Source organism: Oryctolagus cuniculus, chromosome 14, assembly GCF_964237555.1.
Source record: "Oryctolagus cuniculus chromosome 14, mOryCun1.1, whole genome shotgun sequence".
Classification (NCBI taxonomy): domain Eukaryota; kingdom Metazoa; phylum Chordata; class Mammalia; order Lagomorpha; family Leporidae; genus Oryctolagus; species Oryctolagus cuniculus.
The window spans coordinates 13952259-13964362 of NC_091445.1; the positions used below are offsets into that span (position 1 = coordinate 13952259).

Consider the following 12104-nt stretch of genomic DNA (forward strand, 5'->3'; position numbering starts at 1 on the left):
TAAACAAGACTAGTATCTGCTAATAATAATTGATAGAATTAAAAAAGGAGAGAACAATCTAACATGGAAATCAGGCCATATAGCAGACTCATAGAATGACAAATGCCCTAAACAGCACTCTGGCCTTAGAATAAGCCCGTAAGGCATTCAGATCTATCCAAAAAGCCCATGAGAGTTTCACAGGCATGGAAAGCCAAGACACTGTGGCAAAAAATAACCTAAATCAAAGATATCTGTGAGTGAGATCCCGGTGGAAAGAAGGGGCCAAAGGAGGAGGTACCTTTCTCTTAGGGAGTAGAGAACCTCCACTTTGATTATGGCCCTGTCTAAATAATGTCGAAGTTTGTGGACTCAAGAAGCTTCCATAGTCTTGGCAGCTCATGACAAGAGCCTCGGGTAATCACTGACATCATATGAGTGTCAATTGTTAAATCAACAAGAGGAGTCACTGTGCACTTGCTCCCCATGTAGGACCTCTGTCCTTAATGTGTTGTACTATGAGAATTAACAGTAAAACTAGTTTTCAAACAGTACTTTATACTTTGTGTGTCTGTGCAATCTTTTGCAATCTTTACTTAGAGTTGATCTTCTGTATATAAAGATAATTGAAAATGAATCTTAATGAAGAATGGGATGGGAGAGGGAATAGGAGGTGGGAGGGTTTGGGGGCAGCAAGGTGGGTATGGGGGAAGAACCACTATAATCCAAAAGTTGTACTTGTGAAATTTATGGTTATTAAATAAAAGCTTTCTATTAAAAAAAGACCCATCTGTTTGCTGCTGCAAGAACCACATCTCACCAACAAAGTTACATGCAGACTGAAAGTGAAAGGATGGAAAAAGATATTCCATACTAACAGAAACCAAAAACGTGCTGGTGTAGCCATCTTAATATCAGACAAAATAGACTTTAACAAAAAGAAAATTGTTAAAAGAGATAAGGAAGGGCATTATGCAATGATTAAGGTATCAATTCAACATGAAGATGTGATTATAATAAATGTGTATGCACCTAATTGCAGGGCATCTGGATATTTAAAAGAAATGTTAAAGGATCTAAAGGGCAACATAGGCTTCCATACGATACTAATGGGGTCTTCAATATCCCACTTTCAACAATGGACAGATCAACCAGACAGAAAATCAGCAAGGAAACAATAGTTAATTGATACTACAGACCAAATGGACCTAATGAATATGTATAGAAGTTCCTATCCTAAGGTTGCAGAATATACATTCTTCTCACCAGTGCATGGAACTTTTGCTAGGATAGACCACAGGCCAGGCCATAAAGCAAGTCTCAGCAAATTCAAAAAAATCAAAATCATACTATGCATCATCTCTGACCGCAATGGAATTACTCTGGAAATCAACACTCAGGAATCTCTAGAACATATGCAAACACATGGAGACTGAACAACATGCTCCTGAATGTACAGTGGGTCATAGAAGAAATCAAAAGAAAAATCAAAAAACTGTTGAGGAATACTTTTTTACACTATTTATTGAACTCTTTACTTAGTATAGAGTTAATCTTCTATGTATAAACTTAATTGAAAATAGATCTTGGTAAAAAAAAATAAGAATGGGAACAGGAGAGGGAAGAGGAACAATGTAGGGAGTGGGGATACAGTGAGAAGAATCACTGTCACTATGTTCCTAAAGTTGTAGTTACAAAATTCATGAAGTTTGTTTACCTTAAATAAAAGGTTTCTGGGGGGGAAAAAGAAGCATTCTCTGTGTCTCTCTACTTCTCTAATCGTTTTTGAAAGATCCTGATTTTTGGAGATATTACAATGCAAAATAAATGTTCATTTTCAAATCTACGACATAGGGGAAAGATGTATCTTGAAAAGGAAAGGAAAATCCATAATCATCAAAAGGTTGAAGAAACCCAAGTACCCACATGCAGAATGTTGTGTACACATACAATGGAACAGTATTCTGCCTTTAAAAAAGAGGAAAAATCTGACATGTGCAACAATATGGATCAAGCTTGAAGATGTACTAAGGGAAATAAGTTGCTCACAAAAGAACAAATACTCCATGATTCCACTTAGATGAGGAGGCTAGAGTAGTTAAATTCAGAGTCGGAAAGAATAACACTGGTTGTCAGGGAGAGTGGGGAGGGATTAATGGGGAGTTAGTGACGAACAGACACGGAATTTCAGCTGGGAAAGATGAAAAGGTTCTGGAGAGGAAGGGTGGTGATTGCTGCACAGAAGGTGAATGGAACTGAACACCACAGGCCGGCAAACTTGCAGAGGCTGAAACAGTGAGATTTATGATATATCTATCATAAAATACTCCAGGAAAGGAGGAAAAAAAAAAACTAGATACTGAAGGAAAAAATTACTGCCCGAGTTGGAAAATGTGAAGTGCACTAATTATTGCTCCAATAAAAATCCAATATATTCCTGGAAAACATAAGCTTTGGAATAGGTAGCTAGTTTTTGCAAAATATAAACAGCAATAGGAAATCCTTCTATCGTATAAACATAGAAATCTGAAGGATACCCTGAGCTCGAATCTTTATTGCAATAATCAGAAACATAATTTAACTTAGTAGTAAATGTAAACTTTTTAACAGAGCAAATAAAATTGATCATAAGCTATTTATTAAATCTCTACAATACAAATCACACCAAGTAGGACACAGATGTTGCTTTGACTTAAAAAAAATAAAAACACAGACAACAGGCAGAGAAAGAATACATAGATAATAAATGGGAAGTAGGCCGGCGCCACGGCTCACTTGGCTAATCCTCTGCCTGCAGCACTGGCACCCCGGGTTCTAGTCCTGGTTGGGCGCCGGATTCTGTCCCAGTTGCTCCTCTTCCAGTCCAGCTCTCTGCTATGGCCTGGGAGTGCAGTGGAGGATGGCCCAGGTCCTTGGGCCCTGCACCTGCGTGGGAGACCAGGAGGAAGCACCTGGCTCCTGGCTTTGGATCGGCGCAGGGCGCCAGACGCAGTGGCCATTTTGGGGGTGAACCAATGGAAAAGGAAGACCGTTCTCTCTCTATAACTCTGCCTGTAAAAATAAATAAAAAAAATTAATGGGAAATAAATAGGTGAGATTAAACATATACACTGGTTAAACATTTAAGTCCAAGTGAATTCTAGGGCAGCTGTTGTTAGATTCATATGCAGATAAAATAAGGAATAAAAGCAGTCTCAGGAATAAAAACAGGGCAAGTGTTTGGCACAGCAGCTAAGACATGCATGGGACACCCACATCCCATGAATGCCGGAGTCCAAATCCTGGCTCTGCTCCCAACTCCAGCTTTCTGCTAATGTATGGCACAAGTACTTGGGTCCTGCCTACCTGCATGGAGACCCAGAAGATGTTCTTGGTTCCTGCCAGACACAGCTGTTACAGGCATTTTGGAGTAAACCAGTGGATGGAAACTCTCATTCTGTTTCTCTTTTTTATTTCACTATTTATTTTATTTTTATTTCAAATAAATGAAAGATAAATAATAAGTAAACTTAGAAAGCAGACTCAAATGATCATTTATGTAAAAACATTCATCTAAAAATTTAAAAAGCCAATCCAAAAAGGTACTTAGTTTCAGTTGATCAATGGGTCCACTTTAAAATGACTCTAGCAAAGACTTAAAACAAAAAGAGCTTTTAACTGCTGCCTTCCAGGAAGCTCATTAGTAGGAAGCAAAGGTGGTACTCAGTTCCCGGGGACGCTGATAGGGGATCAGGTGTCTCAAGTTGCGGCTGAACCTGTTGCACGTAACACCCACCCCAGACAATCTAGTTTAAACACACAGTGGTAGAGACAAAATAGAAAAAAAAATAGTTTTATGGATGACTAAAATAACAACAGAAAATCAGTGGTGGTAAAAGGCAAGTGTCTTAATCCATTTGCTGTTGCTCTAACAAAATATCTGAGACTGACTAGTTTGGAAAGAATAGACATTTATCTGGCTCATGGTTCTAGAATCTGCAAACCCAACAGCACAATACTGGCATCTGCTCAGCCACCAGTGGGGGCCTCATGCTATCATCACATGGCTGAGGATAATGCATGTCGAAAGAGAGCAGCCATGCCAGCCCCAGTCTCCCTTTCTCTACTTATGAAGTCACAAATGCCGCCACGGGAGCCTCATCTAACCCTAATCATCTCACAATGGCTCCCCTCCAAGTTCCCTTCACATATGGATTTGAGTGACATTTCCAACACATAAATTTCAGGGAAGCACATTCCACAGCACCAGATATTTCATTTTCTTTAAATTTTTAATTTTAAAAGCAAAAACTTGTCAGTGAACCAGTTCAGTAATGGGAATGAAGCAACATGCATCCAAAGATAGTCTACAAAGAACTGTTTCCTATGTGATTGGCTTATTTTCTTCACTACTAATTCACAAAACAAAGAAGTAAAAATACTCCTAGTTCCTGTCTTATAAAGATGTCTTCAGAGATTTTAAGATAGCTCTTTCTACCTGGGGGACATTTAACTCACAATTGAATGCCATCTCTTTTTTTTTAAGATTTATTTATTTATTTGAAAGTCAGAGTTACACAGAGCAAGAAGGAGAGGCAGATAGAGAGAGGTCTTCCATCCGTTGGTTCACTCCCCAGTTGGCTGCAACGGCCGGGCAGCGTGGTTCTGAAACCAGGAGCCAAGAGCTTACTTGGGGTCTTCCCATGCAGGTGCAGGGGCCCAAGGACTTGGCCATCTTCTACTACCTTCCCAGGACACAGCAGGGAGCTGGGTCGGAAGTGGAGCAGGCGAGTCTCCACTGTTTTTTTTTTTTTTAAGATTTTATTTATTTATTTATTTAAAAGGCAAAGTGTCAGAGAGAGAGAGAGAGACTGAGAGAGGCAGAGAGATCTTCTGTCTGCTGGTTCACTCCCCAAATAGCTACAAGAGTGAGATTTGGGCCAGGCTGAACTTAGGAACCAGAAACTTCATACAAGATCTCCCATGTGGGTAGCAGGGGCCCAAGTACTTGGGTCATTTTCTGTTGCTTCTCCAGGTGCATTGTCAGTGCTACACAGTGGTTTTTAAAATCCATTTTCCTATTTAGTTTTGAGTACAGTGTAATAATTTGACCAATACTATGTGCTGTAGGAGAAAAACTTCCACGTAAGGATAACTTCCTACAACACAGAGTTGCAGGAGGTCTACAAAAAGTTCATAAAAAGATCTATGAATTTCAAAAAAAAAAGTTTTTCACCAAAATAAACTTGTCTCTAAATTGTTTTCCACAAGCTTTTTGAAATCCCCTCCTATTTCTTTCCCATAAGAAGTTCAAAACAGATGTTCCTAATTATCAAGTGGCTCTACTCCAAGCATGAGTCAGGGTCTCAAATTCCATCTGTGGCTCAGCTAGTTCAGTGCATGTCCATCTGGAAAAAAGGGAAGGAAATTTGATGGGCCATGTCTGAGGGTGCCACCCATGGCCTCTACCCACAAGCCACTGGCCATCACCTGTTTCAACAGGGACAGGTAAAAGTAGTACAGTGGTACAGCTAGGTAGAAGGGGAAATGTTTTTGTAGACAGCCATGTGGTCTCTGCTAGAGCGGGGCTCTGCTTTTAAATCTCTGTATTAAACCATGGACCTGACCCATAACCGTTGAATAAATGTGTGAATGAGAAGTAACAGCTCTTGTAACTCCTAACACTGCAGAGACTGTACAATCACCCACAAAGCAGAAGTCCATGGAGAACCTAGCAAGACTCAGAGGAGACCCAGAAGGGATTCCTAACAAATTGGAAATTAGTTCTCCAAGCAATGGCTAAGAGTTTAGATTGTTATTCATGGAATAAAATATATGAGAAAAAAAATCATACACTATAAATTTGCCACAGTTTAATGAAAGCACTTAAGATATTATACCATCCAACTTTCCTATTGGTTATTAAAGATTAAATATATATAAAATTATATAATATTTATAATATATATATAACATTATATATGGCTATAGATCCTGAATAACAGGGAAAACAGTAATATATATTAGCATTACAACATCATGGTTAAAAATGGTGCTTTTGGGAGCCAGCATTGTGGCTCAGCGGGTTAAGGCACTTGAGATGCTCATATCCCATACGATCCCCAGTTTGAGTCTCGGTTGCTCTGGTTCTGATCCAGCTTCCTGCTAATTCACCTGGAAAGGCAGAAGATGGCCAAAGTACTTGGACCCTTGCCAGCCATGTGGGAGACCTGGATAGAGTTCCAGCCTCGACTTTGGCTTGACCCAGAATAGACTACTGGAGCTATCTGGGGAGTGAACCAGCAGATGGAATATTAATATTCATTCTCTCTCATGCTCATTCTTCTTCCCATTCTTCTCTCTCTCTCCCTCCCTCCCTTCACTGTTGCTTTCCCTTTCAAATAAATAAATTTTAATATGGTGCTTCAGAATCAAACTTGAGTTTCCTTGTTGATCCTAACATTATAAATGTGTGACATTGGGGAAGTTGCTTCATCATTCTGACCTCCATGAAAGGAAGATAATGAAGGTACAATAAAATGATTTCATGTGTACTGACCCGCTGCACTGAAAAGATCAGTTTAAGAGTAAAATGAGTGGCTGGCATTGTGGCACAGCCTGTTAAGCCACCACCAATGATGCCAGCATCCCAAATGACCACTGGTTCAATCCCTAGCTGCTCCACTTTTCCACCAACTTTCTGCTAATGTCTCTGAGAAAGCAGCAGAAGATGGACCAAGCGTTTGGGGCCCTGTACCCACGTGAGAAATATGGATAGAGTTCTGATATCCTGGCTTCAGCCTGATCCAGCCCCACTTGTTGTAGCCATTTGGAGAGTGAGGTGAAGTTAAAGTATTTTCAGAGGTTAAGTACTTTGATTGATAAAAGTGCTGAGATTCTAAGATGGTGGAATAGGGAAGAGCATACTGGTCTAGACTAGGGGTAAATAGTGGAAAAAAAGTATACAATGTATATTCTCAGGGGAGAGTTGGAGAGAAAACCACAACAGAAATTCTATGGAAGGAAGAGGAATGCCATGGATTGGTGTGGAAGGTGCAGATGTGCAGCACAAACACAGACACAACACACAACCCCAGCAGCTGAGACAGCAGGAGAAAACGCAAGCTTTGTAGAATGAGGTGAGATCAGATTGCAGCAGCCTGTGCCACTGGTGATACAGCTGGAGGGAGAGCATGGCATGAATCCAGCCTACAGCCCTGAGGGTTTTCTAACCCAGTAGAAAAAAAAAAAGAAAAGGGTACTCTTCTCTCCCCCACGCACAATGGTGCCTGGCAACCAGCTGAGAAAGGGCAGTGCCATTTAAGATAAGAGCAGCAGCTGCAGAACCTCTTGTGCATGTATCCAGCAACGGGCTGGGACAAGACGCCATCTTGTCAGCAGTAAAGGCGGGGAGTTTCCACGTTGGACAAGGACGTAATTTCGTTCAACCTGAAGAACCTTAAAAATCAAACCAAGATGGAGTGACCTAAGCTAATACCATTAAAAACAAGAAGTTACCTTTGCCCCAAATAAAATTAAAGTTTAAAAATTATAGCCCTAAACTTTTTCCCCCAAAGCTAAGATTAGGTGCAGCTATAAAAGTAAGGGACCCTATGCTTAGCTAGCTGTGACACTTGTGCCTGGCTGTGCTAAGACCTAACCCAGTTTGTATGCCCCCTAATACTCAAATAACAGTGTGGGAAGCAGGACGCCGCTCTCCCACCAGGGGAACAAAGGGAGCGAGACGTCGTCCCCCTCAGGGTGAACAAGATGGCGCTGGCAGGGAAAGGAACTACTAAAGAAGTAAACAACAAAATGGTGACGAGGTGCATGCCTCCCATGTGATCCCGTAGCTGATTGGATAGAAGACGCATGCCCTTCACATGATCAGCTCACGGATTGGACTGCTGTGTGCATGCCTCCCATGTGATCCCATAGCTGATTGGACAGAAGACGCATGCACTTCACATGATCAGCTCATGGATTGGACTGCTGTGTGCATGGACTCTATGGTGCTTTTGATTGGTCGCTGCAGGTATATAAACTGTGTGGCTTTGTGCTGGGGGCGCTCTCTGGACTCCCGAGTTCAGGAGGCCCGTCTGCGCAGACGCCAAATAAATCCTCTTGCTTTTGCATCAGCTGGTCTGGACTCTGAGTCTTTGGGGTGTGCTTCTCGACGTGTTAGCATCCTCACTCCGAGGGTCTAACAAACCAAAGCTATGCAATAATACTTCAAACTCTTATCTATGTATTCCAGTTATTCTGAGTACAGTATGATATTTGTGACATTACCAAATGCAGTAAATTCTAGGGGAACACATGCTCTTGTGCATGCGTGTGAGACCCAGAGATTCTAGTAGAGGGAAAAATCCACATTCCCCACTGACTGATGCTGACTGAGAGGCATGACATGGGGCAGGCACCCATGTAGGACTGTGAGGTACTGCCAGCATCTCAACATATCACCTAAGCTCAAACTGCCTAGGTGGAGTGCCCACAGCAAGCTGGCTCTGGGAACATCTCTGCCACTCTGTGCTTGGGACAGGAAGGTGGGGCAGAGGGGATCACATGCACCCCATGATGGTGGGAGTCTTGTGCCCTGAGATTGTGGGAATCTCTGTGAGTGTACAAGAGGGTACAGGGTGTAGCTGGGTCTCTGGGCAATCTATGCAAGGGACTCTACATGTTCAGAGATCTCTGATTGCCTGGAGTGGGTCACTGCCAATAGGATCTGTGCTCGTGCTGAAGACTGCACAGATCCTTTGTGTGGCTCATATCACAGTGGGGATGAGTATTGCACCCGCTCTGTGCTAACACCTGGGTATTGCTCAACTTGGAAGAAAGGAGGTGAGGATGTGATTACACCAACAGAGGTGATCATACTGTTCTTTCTGTTAAAGAGAAGAGCTACTATACCCAACTCAAGTGTCACCCCCTAGATACTTGCCCTACCCTAGAGCACTTAACCAGAGTTCCCTGGCCTCAAACAACACACTTCTGGGTATTCACTGTAACAGCACAGAGGTATAATTCAAAGATAAAAGCCATCAGAGGAAAATACCAACAAGTATCTCCAAAAATGCCTAAAAATAAATGGAGAAATTCAATAAACAATAAGAAAGACACCATGACCCATGCCCAAAAGAATACAACACTTTGTATTGGAATGTGAAGATGAAGAGATTGATGAAATGCCTGAAACAGAACTCAAGAGATTAATCTCATGATCACTCAGAAGCAATGACAAGCAAATTAAAGAAATCCATACATGACAAGAAAGAAAAATCCTAAGAAATTGATATTTTGAAGAGAAATCAAAATGAAATATTAGACATGAAGAATTCAATATGTCAAATAAAAAATACAGAGGAAACCCTTAACAACAGACTTGGTGAGGCAAGAGAAAGAATATTGAGCTAAAAGACAAATCTTGGAAATATTTTGGTCAGAAAAAAAAGAGGAAGCAATGAGAAAAATTAAAAACCAAGTGGCAATTTTATGGGATACTATCAAATGACCCAGCATATGGATCTTAGCAGTTCCTGAAGGTGTGTAAAGAGAATGGTTCAGCAACAACAGGAGTCACTGTGCACTTGCTCCCCATGTAGGATCTCTGTCCTCAATGTGTTGTACTATGAAAATTAACAATAAAACTAGTCTTCAAACAGTACTTTATACTTTGTGTGTCTGTGTGGGCGAAAACTATTAAAATTTTTACTTAGTTGATCTTCTGTATACAAAGATAATTGAAAATGAATCTTGGCCGGTGCTGCGGCTCACTAGGCTAATCCTCCGCCGTGCGGTGCCAGCACACCAGGTTCTAGTCCCGGTCGGGGCGCCGGATTCTGTCCCGGTAGCCCCTCTTCCAGGCCAGCTCTCTGCTGTGGCCAGGGAGTGCAGTGGAGGATGGCCCAAGTGCTTGGGCCCTGCACCCCATGGGAGACCAGGATAAGTACCTGGCTCCTGCCATCGGATCAGCGCAGTGCGCCGGCCGCAGCGGACATTGGAGGGTGAAACAACCGCAAAGGAAGACCTTTCTCTCTGTCTCTTTCTCTCTCACTGTCCACTCTGCCTGGGGAGAGTGATCCAACATGGGAAGCGAGATACTCAGCAGACTCATAGAATGGCGGATGTCCTAAACAGCACTCTGGCCTCAGAATCAGGCCTAAAGGCATTCCGATCTGGCTGAAAAGCCCATGAGAGTATTTCAGGCATGGAAAGCCAAGACACTCTGGGGGAAAAAAAAAAACCTAAATGAAAGATCTCTGTGAGTGAGATCCCAGTGGAAAGAATAGGTCTTCAAAGAAGGAGGTACCTTTCTCTGAAGGGAGAAGAGAACCTCCACTTTGACTATGACCTTGTCTAAACAAGATAAGAGTCAGAGAACTCAAGGGGCTTCCATAGCCTTGGAAACTCATGACTGGTGCATAGGGAGATTACTGATGCCATAAACAGGAGTGTCAATTTGTAAAGTCAACAACAGGAGTCATTGTGCACTTACTCCTCATGTAGGATCTCTGTCCTTAATGTGCTGTACATTGAGGCTTAATGCTATAACGAGTACTCAAACAGTATATTTCACTTTGTGTTTCTATGGGGGTGCAAACTGTTGAAATTTTTACTTAATGTATACTAAACTGATCTTCTGTAAAAAAAAAAAAAGAAGAAGAAGAAATTAGCAATTCCCAACTTGACTCTCGCTGGGATTAAACATGACAATAGGTCTGATCTGATTTCATCATCATTTAAAAAATCATCTATTATTTTTCACTTTGTGTTTCTGTGTGGGAGCAAACTGTTGAAATCTTTACTTAATGTATACTAAACTGATCTTCTGTATATAAAGAGAATTGAAAATGAATCCTCACGTGAATGGAAGGGGAGAGGGAATGGGAAAGGGGAGGGTTGCAGGTGGGAGGGACATTATGGGGGGGAAGCCATTGTAATCCATAAGTCGTACTTTGGAAATTTATATTCATTAAATAAAAGTTTAAAAAAAAAGAAAATGAATCTTAATGAAGAATGGGATGGGAGAGGAGTAGAGTAGGAGGTGGGATGGTTTGAGGGTGGGAGGGTGGGTATGGGGGGAAGAACTGCTATCATCCAAAAGTTGTACTTATGAAATTTATATTTATTAAATAAAAGTTTTCTATAAAAATAAATTCCCAGTTTTAAAAAGAGGGGGGGATTAGAAGGCCTATTCAGTTAAATAATTACAGAAAAATTCCCTAATTTCAATAAAGAAAAAGATGCCCAACACACAAAGCACATAGAATTCCTTATAGACACATGTACATGAGATCTTCACATTGTGGTCAAAATTTCAATAGTAAAGCAAAAGAAAAGATTCTAAAATGTGCATGCAAGAAGCACCATATTACATTCAGAAGATCTCCAGTTAGACTTAATGATAGACTTCTCGGAGTGCAGTGGAGGATGGCCCAAGTCCTTGGGCCCTGCACCCCATTGGGGACCAGGAGAAGTACCTGGCTCCTGCCATCAGATCAGCGTGGTGCGCCGGCCGCGCCGGCCATTGGAGGGTGAACCAACGGCAAAGGAAGACCTTTCTCTCTGTCTCTCTCTCTCACTGTCCACTCTGCCTGTCAAAAAAAAAAAAATGATAGACTTCTCATAAGAAACCCTATAGGCTAGTAGAGAGTAGAGAGACATAGTTCAAGTCTTAAGAGAAAACAACCATCAGCCCAGAAAACTGTACCAAGCAAAGTTCTTAGTTATGAATGAAGATGAAACAAAGACCTTACATAACAAATAGAAATTAAAAGAATTTGTTAACACCTGTCCAGGCTTACAAAAGATGCTTAAGGATGAGCTATGCACAGAAAAAGAGAGAATCATCATTATAAAAGAATGTGAAGCCAAAAAAATCTTCCAATGAAAGTACAAAGGAAACCCAAATTAAATAATTGGAATATTTATGGAAAAATAGCATGGTCAAGTCATTCCTTATCAATAGTGACCTTGAATGTAAATGGCCTAAACTCTCCAATTAAAAGACACAGGTGGGAACTCATTTGGCAGCACATATACTAAAAAAGATACAGGCAGGCTGAACAAATTTAAAAACAATACCCATCTATTTGCTGCTGACAAGAAACATACCACACCAACAAAGATACACACAGACT

At 41.3% G+C, this 12104-nt stretch overlaps 1 long non-coding RNA gene across 4 annotated transcripts in view; it reads right to left on the reverse strand.

Annotated features, from left to right (window-relative positions):
* Positions 1-2595: 2595 nt before the first annotated feature.
* LOC103349546 (uncharacterized) overlaps positions 2596-12104 on the reverse strand; it is a 97044-nt gene continuing 87535 nt past the window's right edge. For all 4 annotated transcript variants that reach the window (XR_007922547.2, XR_007922549.2, XR_517713.4 and 1 more), the window contains one exon: positions 2596-3030. This is a non-coding gene — a long non-coding RNA (uncharacterized lncRNA). The remainder of the gene's footprint in view (positions 3031-12104) is intronic.